Source organism: Schistocerca piceifrons, chromosome 5 (assembly GCF_021461385.2).
Source record: "Schistocerca piceifrons isolate TAMUIC-IGC-003096 chromosome 5, iqSchPice1.1, whole genome shotgun sequence".
Lineage (NCBI taxonomy): Eukaryota > Metazoa > Arthropoda > Insecta > Orthoptera > Acrididae > Schistocerca > Schistocerca piceifrons.
This window is the reverse complement of record NC_060142.1, coordinates 304,997,012-305,016,748: the sequence shown is the minus strand read 5'-3', so window position 1 is coordinate 305,016,748 and position 19,737 is coordinate 304,997,012. Positions and strand designations below refer to the sequence as shown.

The window sequence follows — 19,737 nt, the reverse complement described above, 5'->3', positions numbered from 1 at the left end:
GGCAGGGTGTGGATATGGCGAATGTCCGGTGAACATTATCTGTCAGCGTGTGTAGTGCCAACAGTGAAATTCGGAGGCGGTGGTGATATGGTGTGGTCGTGTTTTTCGTGGAGGGGTCTTGCACCCCCTAGTTGTTTTGCGTGGCACCATCACAGCACGGGTTTACATTGATGTTTTAAACACCTTCTTGCTTCCAACAGTTGAAGATCAATTCGGGGATGGCGATTGCGTCTTTCAACACGATCAAGCACCTTTTCATAATGCACGGCCTATGGCGGAGTGGTTACACGACAATAACATCCCTGTAATGGACTGGCCTGAACAGAGTCCTGACCTTAATCCTATAGAACACCTTAGGGATGTTTTGGAACGCAGACTTCGTGCCATGCCTCACCGACCGACATCGATACCTCTCCTAAGTGCAGCACTCAGTTAAGAATGGGCTACCATTCCCCAAGAAACGTTCCAGCACCTGATTGAACGTATGCTTGCGAGAGTGGAAGCTGTCATCAAAACTAAGGGCGGGCCAACACCATATTGAATTCCAGCAGTACCGATGGAGGGCGCCGCGAACTTGTAAGTTATTTTCAGCCAGATGTCCGGATGCTTTTGATCACATAGTGTATCACACAGTACCACATGATGTGCGCAGAAAGGTTTCCAGAAATGTAATACATGAAATTGTACATTTTGCACGTCACATCACCTTAGACTACAATTACAGGCAATGTTCGAAATTTGAAACGAAAAATGTGTAGTTCGTACACAAGGTCAGAGAAAGGGAAAGTGAACCAACAATGTGGTGTCATAAGTTTGTCTCTAAAGAATATTCTAGAGTAAGAGTGTTGTGTAATGAACGTTCATCGTATATGGAGAGCAGGTAAAAATTTATTTCTAACACAATGCCTTCTAAGTGATATTACACCATATTAATTGATTGCAGTATTGTTTCATAGTGTGTAGTATATGAATATTTCGTGTTGAAATAATTTTTAGAACCAAGCAATACATGTGCTTTCCAACTATGGAGTTGTAATTTCGACATTGTGCTTGGGTATATCGGTAAATCTTCATCATTTTTGTGGAAATATTTTACATTTTATCGCCAGAAAGTTGCTAGAATCGCTTTTGGGTAAAAAAAGATCACAACATATGTTTTTCAAGAGTTGATACCAAGCGAGGGTTAAGAAACGGCGGCGTCATCAGGATTCATTTAATGGCAATGCCGGTTGGAAGATGGGCGATGTGCTGAAGACATGTCCAAAGGTCATAGATCGCTCCTCGTACTGTCTTGAAGGCAGCAGTCGGAACTGTTCTAAGGCCTACACTGTCAGTGGTGTTTACGTTACTACATAAGTAAATACCTGATTATTATTCCAAACCTGAAAATTTTATGTTTCACGTAAATTTGCCTAACTAGGAAATCGTTCAATGTGCTGTGCTCTAAGTTTTGTTCAAAAAATTCCTTTGAACAGTAAGTCATGTCTATATTTAATCTTCGCGCGATGACTAGAAAAAGGTATATAAAGAAGTCAAAGGTTGATATTTTTGTTGCTTTTCGTACGTAATCAAGCATCCCGCTTGGCAGCTCAGGCCAAGTGACCGGTGCTACAGACACAGTGGGACGTTGACTTCAGAGCACATCTACGCACTGCGTTAGCAGAGGGGCTGTCAGAATACCGCCTCTTGAACAGCGGATATATTATCGCTACGCCAAAGCGTGAAATTTGTTTTCAAAAGTGTAGAGCGTTTTCCGTGGAAAGTTTGTCCGGGAAACACTCTGAGATTATACAGCGGCAAATATTCAAAAGTTGCGCTTGCTTTTCATTTTTCACGGAAAAACTGAAAATACCTTCTTACAATGTATAAAACAAGTTGTAAGTCGTGAAGCGAAGGACTTGGCGGCACAGGGGGCGCAGAGCTGAAACGGATTGAGGTCAGAGCACTTGATTGGCTGCGAAAAATGTAGTCTACTTCATCAGCAGGAACACAAGCACTTGTTGGGGAGTGGAGCCGTGTTTGTGTGCTGTATTCAAGCTCTTATTAGCTGAAAATTGAGCAATTACCCGGGCTTGATGCACTTTAATGGTCTCATCCCTGGGTGACCATGCAAACGAGCCGTGAAGCCGCGTATAACACGCCGCGTTTGTGTGTGTGCTGGGCTGTGGCGTTGTGTGCAGCTGGAAGCTGGGGCTGCCGCCTTGCAACCAACCCCATAACTCTGTTCCAGTGACAAATCACTGCCTGTCAGCACCGATACTTTTATTCAGCATAAAAGAACATTTTCTACATAGCTTTATAAATCGCAGCAAGGCACCCAGCGTATTAAAATCCTTGTCAGAAACAGGCGTGACAGTACTGTTCCATCTGGTGTATAGAATATGAGACAAGGGAAATGTCCTAAGACCTCAAAAAGAATTTCATCATTCTAATTAAAAAGAAGCCATATTCTGACGAGTATATAATGAACAATCAGTTTCGTAAGTCATAGTTGCAAGATACGAATACGAATTATCTGCCGGCCGCGGTGGTCTAGCGGTTCAGGCGCTCAGTCCGGAACTGCGCGACTGCTACGGTCGCAGGTTCGAATCCTGCCTCGGGCATGGATGTGTGTGATGTCCTTAGGTTAGGTTTAAGTCGTTCTAAGTTCTAGGGTACTGATGACCACAGATGTTAACTCCCATAGTGCTCAGAGCCATTTGAACGAATTATCTACAGAAGGATGGAAATACCAGTAGAGGCTGACGTAGGGGAGGAAGATCCATTTGGGTTTCGGAAAGACGCAGGAAGACGCGAAGCTATACTGAGCTTACAACTTATCGTATAAGGCACAAACGCTCAATTTTTGATTTTCAAAAACCTTTTGACGGTGTTGACTGGCATACTCTCTCTGAAACTCTGAAGTTACCAGGGATAAAATACAGTAAGTGAAAGATTAGAAGAGAAGTAACAGTTGGGAAAGTAGTGAGACAGGATAGTAGCCTATCGCCCGATATTGTTCGTTCTGTAGATTAAGCAAGTTATGAAGGGAACAAACGAGCAATTTGGAAAGCCAGTTAAAGCTCAGGGAGATGGAATAAAAACTTCGAGGTTTGGCAGTGACATTATAGATCTTTCAGAGGCGGTTCAAAATGGTTCAAATGGATTTGAGCACTATGGGACTCAACATCTGAGGTCATCAGTCCCCTAGAACTTAGAGCTACTTAAACCTAACTACCCTAAGGACATCACACACATCCATGCCCGAGGCAGGATTCGAACCTGCGACCGTAGCGGTCGCGCGGTTCCAGACTGAAGCACCTAGAACCGCTCGGCCACACTGGCCGGCTTCAGAGACGGCAAATGATTTGGAAGAGCATTTGAAGGAATACACAGTGTCTTGAAAATACTTTATAAAATGATTATCAAGAAAATTAAAACAAGGATAACCTAGTGTAAGCGAATTACATCTGGCTATATAGATTCATGTGTGAAGAAGGCTTTTCTGGAAGCATTTGTCTGGTATGTAGCCTTGTACAGAAGTGAAACATGTTGACGATAAACCGTACAGACAAGTGAGGACTGTAAACTTATGGAATTTGGTGCTGCAAAATAATGCTGATGATGAGAGGAGTACATCTGATAATCAGTAAAGAGGTACTGTATCGAGTCCGTGAGAAACGATATGTGCGGCACTTCTCTACAAGCAGAGTAAATTTACATGAGAAGTTGTGACGCGTCAAGTATCGTGAATTTAAATGATGAAAGTAAACATTGTAGAGGGCGACCAGGGCTTGGTTACGGTTGGCAGATTTAGGTGGATGCAAGTGGTAGTGCTCAAGCAGAGATGGAACAGAACAGTCTTGTAAGAACTGCAGACCACAACAGCAGCTTGAGTAGCCGGAAACTGGAAGTACGATTAGGTAGAGGATTGCGGGTAATATTTAGAATAAAATTTGAGGAACAACATTTTCGTGGCTATTTTAGTCTTATCCGAAATGATTGTAAATGCTTTCTAACAAAACTCGTCAGTGTTGTTCCTCGCATGTGTCTTACATATAATCAAGAAAAGTAAAGCTGTCTCACACACGAAGGTTGATTTGAAGAACACAAAACTTTAATAGGCATGGGCTCGTTGGAGGTGGTATGCCATTGCCTTACTCCAACCTCTGAATTGATTTACCCGGCCAGTTTAACGTGGACTGCGAACTACGCTCCAACTTCTCATTTTTGACACAAACGGAATGATGTCACGGCTGAAATAAGTAGAGAGAGACAAAAAAAAAAAAAAAAACTGTAGAATCAACCGGAGATTGAACCTCGGAGTTTTGGATTTGTATATGACATCATGGTGGACATCGTAAATAACAGATTTTCATGGAGACTTCTTCATTGAAATGATACTAGATCTACTTTGTTAGCGGTAGTTGTTAACTAGTAACTACGTTAGCAGAGTGTCATCATTCTCCGTTTCGTTTACAGAACGGCAGCAGCACTGATCTCCATGAGCGCGAAGTATCTAACTTAATGTGAATTCGTTCAAGGTTCAACCTGTTAACCTTCTACTCTTTCTCCTATTTTAGATGTCATGTTGAGAAAGTTTTGCATACATTTTTTACTAGGGAACCCGGTAATGATTTGCAGTTGCTAAATATACAGTATATGGGAATTGGATATACGTCCTAATCTGGGAGTATCCCTGGGAATGGTGTCAATATACAAATTTTGGCTTTTTATTAATTTTTAGGTTTTTAAGTTTATACACACTATACAATTACAAAAACTTCAGAATAACGTTTTCATTTTTTGGTTACTGTTTGGTAAGAGTATCAATTATTTTAATGAACAGTTCGTGAAAGGATAACACACATGCGGAAAACATTCTGATTGTCAATCAGTTCCAATGCACTTGTATTTCTGACCCTGAGTGTTGTTTATCGGGGTTGTAAATCAAATCAAAATGATAGACACCTCTACAACTGCTGGAGCTGTGAGAACAGTAGCTTCCGTGACATTATTTTGCGTAGTGTGTGTGTGTGTGTGTGTGTGTGTGTGTGTGTGTGTGTGTGTGTGTGTGTTCGGAGGTATATAACGAATGTGTTTGTATTATTCTACCGAATGTCGAATCTTAATTAAAAAGTATTAAAAACCACACAGTTTTCTTTCTTATCAATTATTGATTGCATTATCTTGACTCAACAGAGTTCTTTAAAAACGTTTTTGGTTTTGCCTTTTGCAAGGACATAAAGATTTTGTGGGCTGGCCATACGTCGGCACGCCAAATTGAGTTGTCCATCAGAAAACACGTTGTTCGAAATGCACATAGACAAATTTGAATGTTTGGCCTTGGGCTTTATTTATTGTCATTAAAAAGCAATTTTTATTGGGAATTGCAGTATTTTAAATTGAAAAGGAAAATCCGTCTGTATAATTAGGATTCATCGAATCAAAACATTTACGAAACAGCCGATCTCCGCGCAAACATCGTCCATCCCTATTTAACCGCCTTAGGGGCCGTTTTTTATTATTATTTCTTTTTCCTTTGCCTGGCTTTAGCGAAAACATAAATATCGGTAGCGACAACAGACATTAATGAGTATGTGTATTGGGCAAAACAACTTGTGAAATATTAAGTCTCTTTAAAGAAATCTCAAGATTTTCGAGAATTAACACCAGATACACTTCTTGTAACATGTTCTTGAAAGTGTTATCTATTTAATTCAAGATGTCTCCAAAATTGATTCCATAAAGCGTTGGTGAATTTAGAAGTGCAGAATAAATTAATTTGATAATTTTTAAATCCCTTATTACTGTGCTGTGGGTGATGGGTTGAGTAACCCAATTGTGAAAATGGAAATAGTTATAGTACACTAGGGCAACCCTTCTGTTTAAATAACCCTACACTTATAGTTCATCTACTGTTCATTACAACAAGGTCACTCAAAGATAAGCCGAAACATCGTTACACAGATTTGCTAATGATATATACCAATGCAATTGAAGTGCCTTATTTTAATCTCTATCTACAAAAATTTCTCCATCGGATAGAAAGCTTTCTAGTCCTTTCATGGAATCATGAAGTTAGCTGCCTCAGTAGCCAGTTGCGCACGTACTGTTCAAAACATTCCTCTACTAATTCCTTCTTCAGTTAAGCAAGGTGTGTGTTCAAGAGGTGGCCAATATAGCTTAGCGTGTTTTTCGAAAGTTGTGCCCGCTAGATGCGGCCGTGCGTTGTCGTGCAGGAGGACATCGCGAATTGATTGCCGGCGTCGTTTGTTGCGATGAGCAGGCTTTAAGTCGTCCAGAATCCTGCAGTAGAAGGCCACATTCACCGTCATTCTCCCATGCAGGTAGTCAATCAGCAGCACACCTATTGAGTCCTAAACACAGTCGCCTATAGATAACAATATTGGCATTGATCTCTCTCTCTCTCTCTCTCTCTCTCTCTCTCTCTCTCTCTCTAAATTTCCTTCACTCCACCTTGTCCTCTCGTCCTGTTGTTCGTTGAAATAGTATGATGGGCCTTCGTTTCGTCGCAGGTCACTATACTGTCCAGAAAAGCCTCTCCTCCTCAAAAGCGATTCAGAAGTCACTGACAGATGTCTTTTTGCATATTATTTTGTGCCTCGATGAGAAGACGTGGAACCCATTTTACCGATATTTTTCCGCATCAAATTGTATGCGATAAAATGATACGGACACTTCCAACACTTATCCCCAGTTATGATGCAATCTCGTCAAAGTTAACGTGTCACTTGCCTACCATAAGTTCGCGCACAGTTTGAATATTGTCTTCATTAACGCTGTCGCCGGCCACCGTTTTATGACTTTGATTTTCCTCTCTATCACGACCATTTTGAAACTTCTGGACCTAGTTGAAACTTAGCTTATACATAGAGTAAGATCTCCGAACTGTACTTGGAGTCTCTTCAAAACATTATATGATTTCACTGGTTCATTGGCGAGAAAACGAACAATAACGCGTTGTGCAACAGACGCTGGTACCCGTTCATTCGTAGCTTACAGAAGTGGCGGATCAGACGGCGACGGCCGTGTAGGTGGCTTATCCCCTCCTTCAGCGCCCGCACTGCTCACGAGACTGCGCTAATCAGATAACTAAGTTCCGGTTTATATTTGAATGGCCGTTGTACTTACTGTAGAAGGCCCTACTACGACCCCCCCCCCCCCTTTTTGATTAATTACGTCATTACGGTTCTCGAGGCTCGACTTCTACACTGCTGCTACAGTTTCCACACTTACTATCTGCTGCACGAAAATACGATAGCATAATCCGTGCCGGCCAGTGTGGCCGAGCGGTTCTTGGCGCTTCAGTCTGGAACCGCGCGACCGCTACGGTCGGAGGTTCGAATCCTGCCTCGGGCATGGTTGTGTGTGTGGTCTTTGGGTTAGGTAGGTTTAAGTAATTCTAAGTTCTAGGGGACTGATGACCTCAGATGTTAAGTCCCATAGTGCTCAGAACCATTTGAACCACGATCCGTGCGGCAGTTCTCGCTCTTCCGGCGTAAGTGTTGCACGTGATCCCATTACACGTCGTCATTGCTCTACTGTCGGAAAGGAACGTCAATCAGTGGACCTGGATCAATTCTTTGCACCACTACGTTAGTAAAACAGATTCCTTAATAAGTGTGGGCAGCGTGTAATATTGAGAATGGAGTTCACAGCAGGAAATTACACGGATTTTAATTCCGAGAACAGATTACGAACACAGTGTGGCGTGATAAAGCTCTGCAATGTGTGCTGAATGGTTTTATCACTAGACGAGTGTAGGGGACTGGGAGGTGGGGTTTGGGGGAGAGTGTGTGCCCAGCACCAAGTTTCCGTTCAAATTTCCCAAGATCCTTTTTCTAAAAAATTATAGGTTTAGCAGTCACGTAGATAAGAACGACGGCTGTTCTGAAAGTCATATTTTTAAGTATAATGTTGGACAGAGATGCACGAAAGAGAGACCGGCGCCTGCTCCTGAGATCAAATCGCTGCGGCGCTAATGCACCGGCCTTAGCCTTTTGTGGCGGGTCAGGGCATTATGCGGCAGCGCGCACTGTGAACCGCTCGCAGTTAGCTGTGTTCAAGTGCTGCCCGCCTGCAGACAGGTCGATATGGCCTGGACCACGCGCGCTGCTCCCAACAGGTCCCCAAACTTCCTCCTAACAGGTTTTCGCGATTGAGGCGCCGCAGCGAACGAACGAGAGGCGGAGTACAAAACGCGCAGGAGAAGCAGGTAGAAGGAACCAAAAATTTGCCGTGTGGAGCCCTGTTCTACAGGTCGGCACACTGCGCCTTTTAGTCCCGTAGAAAAGTGCAACCCCGCAGTGATTACACCGGCATCATCTCTCTCTCTCTCTCTCTCTCTCTCTCTCTGACACACACACACACACACACACACACACACACACACACACACACACACACGAAACAGGTAGTGGTACAGTGTTGCAAACCGGCCAGAGTGGCCGATCGGTTCTAGGCGCTACAGTCTGGAACCGCGCGACCGCAACGGTCGCAGGTTCGAATCCTGCTTCGGGCATGGATGTGTGTGATGTCCTTAGGTTAGTTAGGTTTAAGTAGTTCTAAGTTCTAGGGGACTTATGACCTCAGCAGTTGAGTCCCATAGTGCTCAGAGCCATCCCACAGTGTTGCATCACGTCCCCAGTGTTCTTCGGTCTGTTGAGTCATTGAGACAGCTGTTAAGGAAGGCAGCGAGAAATTTGAAAATGAAATTAGAATTAAGGGGGAAGAAATAAGTACGTTGAAATATGCTCGTGTCATTGTAATTCTTTCAGAGATGCCAAAGGAGCAGTTGAAAGGGTCTTGAACATCAATAAAAGTAAAACGAGGGTAATGGTACGTAATCGGATTAAATCAAGCAACGTTGAGAGAGTAAATGAGACACCAAAAGTAGTTGATGAGGTTTGTTATGCAGACAGCAAAATTACTGATGACTGAAGCAGAAGGCATAGAAAGGAAGGCATTGCTGAAAAGGGCAATTGGTTAACATCGAATATACAGTCTTTTTTGAAGGTATTTGTTGGGAGTGTAGCGTTGCACGGAATTGCAACATAAACGATGAAAAGTTCAGATGAGAAGGAAATGGAAGATTTTGAAGTATGATACTTTGTCTATCTCGGCAGATGCGTGGTCAACGCGGCAGACTGCCGACCGAAGGGGCCTGGGTTCGATTCCCGGCTGGGTCGGAGATTTTATCCTTTCGGGGACTGGGTGTTGTGTTGTCCTTACATTCGTATCGTTATTGCTGATACACTGTCGCCTCAAACCCACTGTCGAATCGTCTTTCCACTATTGAGGTGGCTGCATGGATACGCACCGAAAGCCAGCAAATTGAAATAAGAAATAATGCTTACGATTATATGAGTTGCTAGAATAACTAACTAATGACGAGATACTAAATCTAATTAGGAAAAAATAAATTTATGGCACGACCAGGCTAAAAGATGGGCTTGGTTGACGGGCTACATCCTGAGGCATCAGGGAATCAGCAGTTTGCTTAGTAGTGTGGTGTTTGGGGGAGGGGGGGGGGGGGGGGAGACCAAGGCTCGAATATAGTAAGCAAGTTCAAATGGTGTAGGTTGCGGTAGTTACGCAGAGAGAGTCTTGCACTGGATATACGAATACTAGCGTGGAGAGCTACATTAAACAAATCTTCGGAGTGAAGATAACGCTAGCAAGCATGTCTGTATTTAGAAAGACCACTGGAATGTTGTTTCAGTTGTTGTGAAGTTGTGTTGTAACGATATGTGGTTATGTTTTTCAGTATGTTCAGTGTAAGTGATTAGAAGCGATTCAAAGGCCAACAAACATCTCTGTACAAAGCCACCGAACTTGTCCTAGATAGATGTGTGCCACTGGGGCACTGCTCGATGAATCCTTATAGGGGCATACTGGGACGGGCCGCCGTGCCTTCACGTGTGTCTACACCTTTCACTGGCTATGCCAACAAGGCTGCTCTTCACTTTTGCGCATGTGTGTATGTGTGCGTACGTATACAGTATTTTGTGTGTGTGTGTGTGTGTGTGTGTGTGTGTGTGTGTGTGTGTGTTTGTTTGTTTTGAGCCCTGGGTGGGTTGCTAGGTTTTACCAAGAGTAGTTTGTGATACCAAGGGCCTTCTCCAATATCCCGCCACTCCAGCGATATCAAAAGGACTGAGAGGCGGCAGAACTATTTGTGTGGCTTGTAGTTCGGCTTTCGACGGCCGCGACTCCAGCGGTCGCGGCAAACAGGTCGCGTGGGGACGGCCGTTGGCTTTTCACAAATGGTAAATACCCGACCGGCGGATGGACGGCGGAGTCATTGACGCCTCCGTACGCTAGTTACCAAATACGACTGTTACCCCGCTTTTCTAAATCTGGAATTTGATTTTGGACCTCTCATTCATCCCGTGTTGTATTTCAAGACGTTTCTGCGTTCGTTCATCGATACTAATTTGTGGTGATGTTGCGGTAATAACGTTCGCCGCCTACTGCGCTTTAGGCCAGCAAAACAGGGTCGAGTTGGGTTACCACACGCTACAGAGCCCGCGGGAGTGATCTGCCTGAGTTTGTATCGGGCGCCAGCCGGAGTGGCCGAGCGGTTCTAGGCGCTGCAGTCTGGACCCGCGCGACTGCTACGGTAGCAGGTTCGAACCCTGCCTCGGGCATGAATGTGTGTGTTGTCCTTACGTTAGTTAAGTTTAAGTAGTTCTAAGTTCTAGGGGACTGATGACCTCAGAAGTTAAGTCCCATAGTGCTCAGAGCCATTTGAACCATTTTTGTATCGGGCAACAGTACAAAATCCTCTTCCCTCAAACTGGGAACATGTGCGCAGTTTCTCCACTATGCGGTATCTTCGCTCAATATCATACATTTAACTGCAGTTCTTAAAATTATGTATATCTCTTCATAAATGTTCTTGCGTACTCGTTTTTTAATCTCTCAAATAATTTTTATGTGAGCAAGAGTTAGTGTAAATTCTGTAGTTTTCCACGGTACTAGTTTTTCAGTCGTGGTAAATGTATTTTTAGGTATAGTCTATCTTTCAATGCAATGCATCTGGATCGTTGTTGACAACTTGTAGCCCCTCGAAATAATTCTTCTCTTTATTCTTTTATAAATCACGAGGACTGCCCGTAACAGTACTCACCGCGTTGGTAATTCAGTGAGTATTTCATCCCGAAGCGCCATTTTATCGTATTTTCAGAGAAAGAGAATAGAAGAAGACGGACACGTGACACAAAATCTGTGTGGCGGATTAGGAATTAATTCACAGTTTATTCCGAGTGGCTGTCCCATGAAAACTGCAGATTTGTGCACCTGTGTGTTGACCAGACGAAATTCGTTTTTCGTTTCGTCCTTCATTTTATTTTTTCTTTCAGTAATTTCTGTAATCCAGTATAATCGAGCTGTACCATTTTCGAAGTTATATATAGAATTTATCCGACGAGAATCCCATTTGGTCAGCTGGCGGAGCTCCATCATCCACGCAAACTGTCCTCCTTTTTCATCTCAGTACTTGCACTGACGTTTCATGTGTAGAATGTGGTTGTCGCATTTCATGATCAACTTTTCTTGCCTACATTTTGGCGCCTTTGCTGCAGACTTCCTACGTTCTTCACTTCAGTGTTCGGTAAGTATGCGTCGTGACCTTGTTAAACGCTAGTCCCATACGCTTTTGCTTTGTAGCAGCTCTTATTACGTCGTTAACAAACTGTCTGTCATTGATCTGGCGTCCTTTTTCACTTTCGATCTCGTTACCACGAGAGGAGTGGCGGGGAATTCCATTTAGGTAAACATACGTTTGTTTGTAGTAAACGTTCCTAAGCTGTTGACAGGTTTCCTAGGTCTCCGAAAGTTTGAGTCGTTGCTCCCGTGTGACACAGTTCAGGAGGAAATCTCCAGTTCGTCGGCTTCAAACGATCATACAGCTGATACAGCTGAACAATGCAGATGAAGATCTCCCAGTTGAAAGGTTGAAAGACGAAGCTGTTGCATATAGAGCGATTGCGACGCTGGGAAACTGTAAAAGAAATGCAAGTTAACTTGGTACTCAGCGCTCAGTTTATCGATTGGTAGCCGACTCTAGACGGAAGTAAATGTACTATGATGTCCTTTAAGTAGACCAAAAGATCCGATATCGTTTGACCAAAGATGGGCGACCAATCCCTGCAGTTATTCACAGCCTTAAAGTATCTAGAAGTTCCTGTCTCGAGTAATGTTAAGTGGGAACAACCATATAAAGCTGGCACTGGGGACAGACCAGATGTTGGACTGGGGTTTATTGAAAGAAACCTAATGAAATGCGATTTACGCACGAAAGAAGTCGCTAACAAAACCCCTCGGTCGACGTATTCTTGGAATGATGCTCATTTGCCACGGACCATTATCAACTCGTATTCATGCCAGGCGATGGATATTATGACATAGTCTTGACAGGTTGCATTGGTCGCTGCTGTTAGCCATGGTGCGTGTGGAAACCCAGCGTGTCTCTTCGTCGTTGTCGTAGAGTCAACTGTCTACTGCGTCTTACAGCTGTTAGTTGCGTGAGCTGAGATTACTCCCGACGTACAGAGAAGGCAGCCCGATTCATCATGAGACTGTATAGTCAGCGTGAGAGACAGAACTGCTCAAATAGTGCAGTGGGAAACGTTACATCATCTCCGCTCTAAAAGCCGTTCTACGGTGGCTGATAGTAACACCCTGACCGTACATCCGAGGGTTGCAGTTGGGTGTGTACAGTGTCAGGCACACATCGCGGGATTCTAATAGATCAACTTGGGCATTCTGAAGCTGAATGTTCCTCTCGCAGAAGATCACGCTCTGTCGTGTTGCTTTTTACGAAGTGGTGCTGCAGTTATTGTGATTGTGGGAAAGATGCAGGTGTACTTTCCTGTAAAGAGCGCCTAAATTTAGGTTAAGGGATGCCGTTGACTTATTCAGTGTTGCAATTCCTGCTACAACACTGTTCAAAATACACTCTTAAGAGAGAGAGAAAAAAAAAGACGCAGCACGAAGGAATTGTCCGAATGGAACGGAAATAGGTAGTTGTGATGTACATGTACAGACAAACAAATTATTACAATTTCAGAAAAACTGACACGACCATGCCTCCTGCGTGCTTAGCTTTTTCTTGTCAGGCAATGTAATTGCTGGTGGCTGAGTAAACTGCATAGAGTTATAGTAGCCGTAAAGCCGCCGAGTTCGAATCTCGCAGGTAGCAACTCTCTTTATTTTTATACTTTTAACAAATAGAAATGTTAATTAACAAATACTGAATCATACGTTTTAATAAAAATAACTCTTTCTACTTCTGAATATTAAACGCATGAAATGCGAGCGTTAGCAGTAAGTTAAAATTTGGTACAAAAATGCGAAGCACCAAGTACGAAATAAAATATTTTTGAAAGACATTGAACAGTATTACTAACCTGTAGAACTTCCTCATTTCACTGTAAGGCGTTTCACATGTCTAGGAACTTTCAAATTTCATGCAACTATTAATTAGTACTAGAAAGATGTTACGTATTAAAAATTACGAATCAATATTTGTTCATTAACGTTTCTATTTGTTAATAAATAAGGAGTTAAAATTAAAGTTTCTACAACTGAGATTAGAACCACTAGTTTACAATTACTACACTTTTGCGTTATGCGCTTTTTTCAGCATTGCACTTGTATTTTCTTTATTCAGTCAGTTGCTGTCCATACTCAAAAAGAATAACACCCATGAAATGACAGATTAACATTAAAGATTATTTCACATGATCTATTAAAATTTTTCCAGTGGTGATGACATCGACAATACAAGGTATATTATTCTGAAATTTCTCGTACAACTTTCATATTAAATATATAAAGTGATCTACCGACTGAGCTATCCAAGAGTGACTCACGACCCGCCCTTATTGTTTTACTTCCGCCAGTACCTCTCCACATCTTTTGTAATTAACAGAGGTTACTGACCTAGACATTCTATAAGCATGAAAAAATGGATTAGTTTGGAATGTGAGCTTTTGGAATTTTATATTTGTTTCCGTGACTCACGACGTCTTTCTTCTGACACTGTAACGTTTACACAAAATTGTTACAGAGTGAGTCGTAATGTTGTGTTCACTGCCCAAAATATGCTGAAGTGTTGTTAAGATATAATTGCTTTAGGAAGTGAGGTGGCTGCAGCCAACATCAGCGGCTGTGTGTATTAGGTCGCAAGTGACAGCCATTAATATCATGAATGTGTTAAAGGCGAAGACTAGTTGTAATGATAGATGATACTGATTCAATGATGATAACTGTAATCGACATTATAATTAACAAATTTCAGTTCGTGACATACGAAGCAGTCAGTATTTGGAACGTTATGTAGTATTAAGTATGTATATACTCTAACAAAACAGACGCACCACGAAGGATTATCCGAATGGGACGGAAATCGGTAGATGTGATGTACATGTACAAACAAATGATTACGATTTTAGAAAAAAATGGATGATTTATTCAATAGAATGGTCATCGTGGCTCAGTTCGAAGCAGGACTCATCACTGGAGACACTTCTACTTCAGTCAGTGAGATTCATGACCGAAGAAGTGTCTGGAGACGTCCCAGACAGTAGTTGCATAACAACTTGTCGCCCGCCATACAGCCTGAAAACCAGGAGTGATGGTCTGGCATGTTATTTTTACCTTCGGTTATCATGTGCGGCACCCTTACAGCACAGCGGTACGTCGCCGTACTGCTTACCAATCATACCGTAACCGCTGTACACCTGCTCCTTCCATCCAACATTTTGTGTCATCCCGCACCGTTAGTCGGAAACTAATATCAGTCAGACTAAGAAATCGCCGTCCCATGCGTAAGCTGCCGGTAGTAGCACAACACAAACGGCTGCCTTTGGTGTGGTGGCGTGATCAGGAAGCAAGGAATGGCGTCGCATTGTGTACACCGATGGAGGCGCGACGGTGTTAGTCGTGGTGTGGAGAGTCATCGGCTATGACTTCGGCTCACTGCTGGTAGTGATTGCGGGAACTCTGAAGGCGCAACGGCACTTCACAGACATCATGAGTGCGTATTTTACCTCTGATAAGACTGTATCGTGGTGCCATCTTTGAGAAGGACGGTTCTCGTCGACACATGACAAGCGTCTGTATGAACTTCTTTTGTGATGTTAAGGTACTCAGTTACATGGCCAGCAGGATGATCGCAAATGTCCGCTATAGAACATGCGTGGGGTCAACTCAGACGTAAAGTGCGTTCCAGTGCCAGTGCCTGGATTGTCAAGGACCAGCTGCAACAGTTATGGACAGACTTGGCTTAGGGAGGTTACAAATGTTTTATGACATCGTTCTCAACCAAATCGGTACTTGCATTCAGACCAGAGGGGTGCAACGCCATATTGGTAAGTGGGCTCAGATTGCCAAGTTTTTGCATATTTGACTCGATTTTGTGATCGCCGAAATAACATCAAATACCGTCTCAACCTGTGAAGTTTCGTTTCCTCCTCCCTTCTCTCTCTCTCTCTCTCTCTCTCTCTCTCTCTCTCTCTCATTGCTAATCAGGCAGAGTATATATTTATTTTCAAAGACGATTTTTTCAGTTGCGTCGTACTACTTTAGGAAACTGATGCACGGACACGGGCCTTGAGATCCTATATAAAAAAAAAGAAAATCGAAGAGGGCCTACCTAGCGTAGTCATCGGAGTCAAAAAGCAAATGGCAATACTTGGTCCAACGTGTACCTGGAGTAGTGACCACACGCTAAATTTGGACACATTCTGCCTCATACGGTCGCGTAATATAGGCGAACGGAACCAGAAAGAGAAAATGTTGGTGGCACTCAGCGTTCCCTTCGGCACACATCGTACCGTAGGTTGCTGGTAATAGTTCTAGATGTTGGGATAGAAATAAAAGGCGATTCATCCTAACACTAAAACTGTACTGCCGCCTTAGCTTCCGTATACAGTATGTATTTTTCATAACTTCATTGAAGAGTTCTTATAGCGCGAAAAACGTGCTATGGACTGTTACCACGATTGTTTACTGTTTTCAATCAGATAAGGAACTATTTACCAATTGAACGGATCGCGAGTGATCAATGAATTGTGTAGTATTCCTCGGAAACATGTAACTTGGTCAGGAACAAAAGGGAGGCGGCAGACTGCTGAAGAACGTTCAGTATTGTGTTGCGTGCGACAGCTGCAGGCAACAGTTGGCGTGCTGATAGCAGCGGCGCGGCGTGGCGGAACCCGCATACTCCACCACCCCCACCACCACCATAGCACCCACACACTTCGTTGCCACTAGCCACAGTCGACTCAGGAAGCAGTTGCATGAACCGTCGCACCTTCCAGTGGGAACCAAGTACCAAGATTTGAACACGGCACCCTCCGAAGGAACTCGTCATTATGTTAGAGTTATTTATGTTCTCGACATGTTTGATTCATGGCGTGTCGCCGGCTTTGCAGCAGAGTTGACACTCCCACTTTTAGCGTATAATATTTACGCGATCACCTAGCCGTTTTGTTGTTATTCAAGCGTTCATACCACGTGTACATGCTGTATCAACTCCAGTTTCAACGCACGTCAACTCTAAACCATTAGTTAGCTCTGGCTCTGAGCACTATGGGACTCAACTACTGAGGTCATTAGTCCCCTAGAACTTAGAACTAGTTAAACCTAACTAACCTAAGGACATCAGACACATCCATGCCCGAGGCAGGATTCGAACCTGCGACCGTAGCGGTCTCGCGGTTCCAGACTGCAGCGCCAGAACCGCGCGGCCACTTCGGCTGGCTATTAGTTAGCATTAGCAGCACGAGACAAGGACTAGATCAATCGTTCAAGTATTATAAAGCATAAATTGGAATTTCCTACTTACAGGAAACCCGAAAAACCAACATCATATCAAATGTCTGACCGACTGTTTTCCAGTGCCTTCCTTCCCAAACGTAGTAATTCAACCACGTTATACGTGCTTGGGATAAATTTGCAACAAAATTCCCTTCGATAACAGGTTCGACCATTCCAGTGATAGAACAGTGTCATATTTACAGCCAATGAGTACAAATATTGCGTATGATTCACTATTATTATGCTCTTACTATCTCGATTCAACCTTATTAGACCATCATCAAGTAACAACAGACTGTTGACGATCGGGAAACTCGAGAACCAAACCATGAAAAAATTAGGCATCATTATTAGATGCCTGGGATCTTTGGTGATAAAATCTAACAGATAACTCACGGCGATAGCTTTTTAAAATGGCAAGTTGTTTCTTTGTGTTACACTGTTATAGCGAAGTCATAATTACTTTAGTAATTATTGGATAATGATTTACTTGTTATGATGTAGCTCAAAACTCTATGGTACTTTTTTTTTTTCCTCTCCAGTCACAAAATGCTTCTGGTGTTGCTATCGATTGGTATACCCCTCATCAGCGCTGAACCCGAGATTTTCCCATTCATAGCTACAATATGAATTAATGAACGACATTGTCGTTCCTGATTAGAAAGCGGGTTTGTAGTAAACATAATTGTCTCGTAATAATGAAATCTTCTGATTTTCCTTTTGTCATACATCGAAATTATCAATCACCCCTTACGCAGTAGCACCGTCACTGCCTCCCCCCCCCCACTCCCCCTCCCACCCCCACACACACACGAGAGAGAGGGGTGGGGTGGGGTGGGGGGACTATGTTAGGAAGGGCGAATTCTAATTGCGCTTGAAATACGTTTACCGAATCGTCCTGTACCCACACCCATGGTTTTCAAAATGTGGTCAGTTTGCCACGAGGCCTACCACTAACTGCTGTTTACTGTAGCGTTTGTTCTTGTCGTACGGGAACTTGAGTTCCTATTGAAAAACCTCGAACATGTCGTAGCAGTCTGTAAAAGCAATTTAAAAACGGCCTTTGGAGAAGGTGAAGTGGAACTTCATCGACGAGATTTCCAAGGTTATCAAGGATATTTTCTGGGTATTTTGGTATAAGGGACCTGAGGTCTCTAGTGGCTCGTTACAAATTGCATTTCCTTTTATTCCTTACCCTTATCTCTCTTGGTATGTGTATTGCAAAGAAGACATGTCTGCACAGCATTGAAGGTGTCGACGGTAAGCACCATGTATGTCTTGTTTGGAAACAAACTTGTTCCATTCGTTCACGGTACTCTTTTGTCGACCGATTGAGAAGGCGCAGTGATCAGCACACTGGACTCGCGTTCGGGAGGAAGGCGGTTCAAACCTGCGTACGGCCATCCTGATTTATGTTTCCTGTGATTTCCCTAAATCGCCTCAGGCAAATGTCGGAATGGTTCCATTGAAAGGACACGGCCGACTTCCTTCCCCTCCCTTCCCTAATCCGATGGGACCGATGATCTCGCTGTTCGGTCCGTTCCCCCAAAGGAACCAACCAACCAACCAACCAACTTGGCTGTTGACAACAGCTTGCATTCAGTAATGCCCAGTTTGGTCACAGGTTTTCTTTTTTTTTAATTTTTTACTCGAGAAATGCTAGTTTTACGTTCACAATGATTCACACAAATGTAGATAACTGTAATTATGAAAAGTTGGCATTTATACACTTCATGTATACGTTCACTGAATGCAAGGGAACAGCGGCACGACGACGCTATCTGTCCTGAGCTGTTTCCGCAGCGACGGCAACACCACCCACTGTACTTTCGCATCTACGAGAGTGATGTTGCATCATTCTGTTCATGTCGCCACCTAGCGAGGAACTCACAAACGATTAAACGAAAAAGGGGCGCGAAACATTTCTCGTTGTTTTGAGTTGCTAACAGACTCCTTTACTAAAGGCGTCTGCATGATCAAGTGGGTTGTTTTTAAATTTCTTTTTATTTCTTGGGGGACATTTTGAGGCTTTTCGCAACGTGTGCGTTAGGCAGAACAGCCAAGAAGACATATCTTGAGTCATAATCCAAGGGGGACAAAAAAATCGGCAGGACTCTGGTTCTTGAGAATTTGACATTGCTGACGTCAAGCTCCGAAATCTATCGACAGCTTACCTGGACCGAGGTCGTAGCAATGGTACAAACTAAGATTGCACGTACTTACTTCGTCCGTATCCTGTTTTGAGAGTTTAAGGGCAACAAACTACGAGGGCCCCTCCAAAAGAAATGCACATTATTTTTGTAAAAATACAGTTTTCATTCTGTATGTGTGAAAGTTTTACAGTGTGTAGATACATCGTTCCCGCTTGTTTTCAAATTTTGTTCAACCTGTTCCCGTGAGTGGCGCCATCACAGCATGTCTTCAAGATGGCTGATACACTTGACGTTCGTCAGAAGCAACGTGACAGTGGGAAACATCCACAAGAGGTTGAAAAGGCGTACGGAGATGCTGCTGTCGATCGCAGTACAGTTAGTCGGTGGGCAAGCAGGTTACATGATGAAAGCGGGCACGGTAATATTGAGGATTGGCCTCGTAGCGGCAGGCCTCGTACTGCACACACTCCAGACAATGTGCAGAGAGTTAACGAATTGGTGTCTGCTGACAGACGCATGACAGTGAACGAATTGTCACGCTACGTTGGGATACGGGAAGGAATTGTCTGCAGAATACTGAAAGTGTTGGCGTTAAAAAAGGTTTGTGCCAGGTGGGTTCCCAGGATGTTGACAGTAGCTCACAAAGAAACAAGGAAAACGGTATGCAGCGAACTTTAGGAACGGTACGAGAATGGTGGAGATGAATTTCTTAGAAGAATGGTAACAGGTGATGAAACATGGCTCCTCCATTTTT

The 19,737-nt window shown here is 43.4% G+C and overlaps 1 protein-coding gene across 1 annotated transcript in view; it reads left to right on the top strand.

The window, feature by feature from the left end:
* LOC124797862 (rho guanine nucleotide exchange factor 18) overlaps window positions 1-19,737 on the top strand; it is a 605,682-nt gene that overhangs the window by 243,162 nt on the left and 342,783 nt on the right. The gene's annotated exons all lie outside the window — the stretch shown is intronic.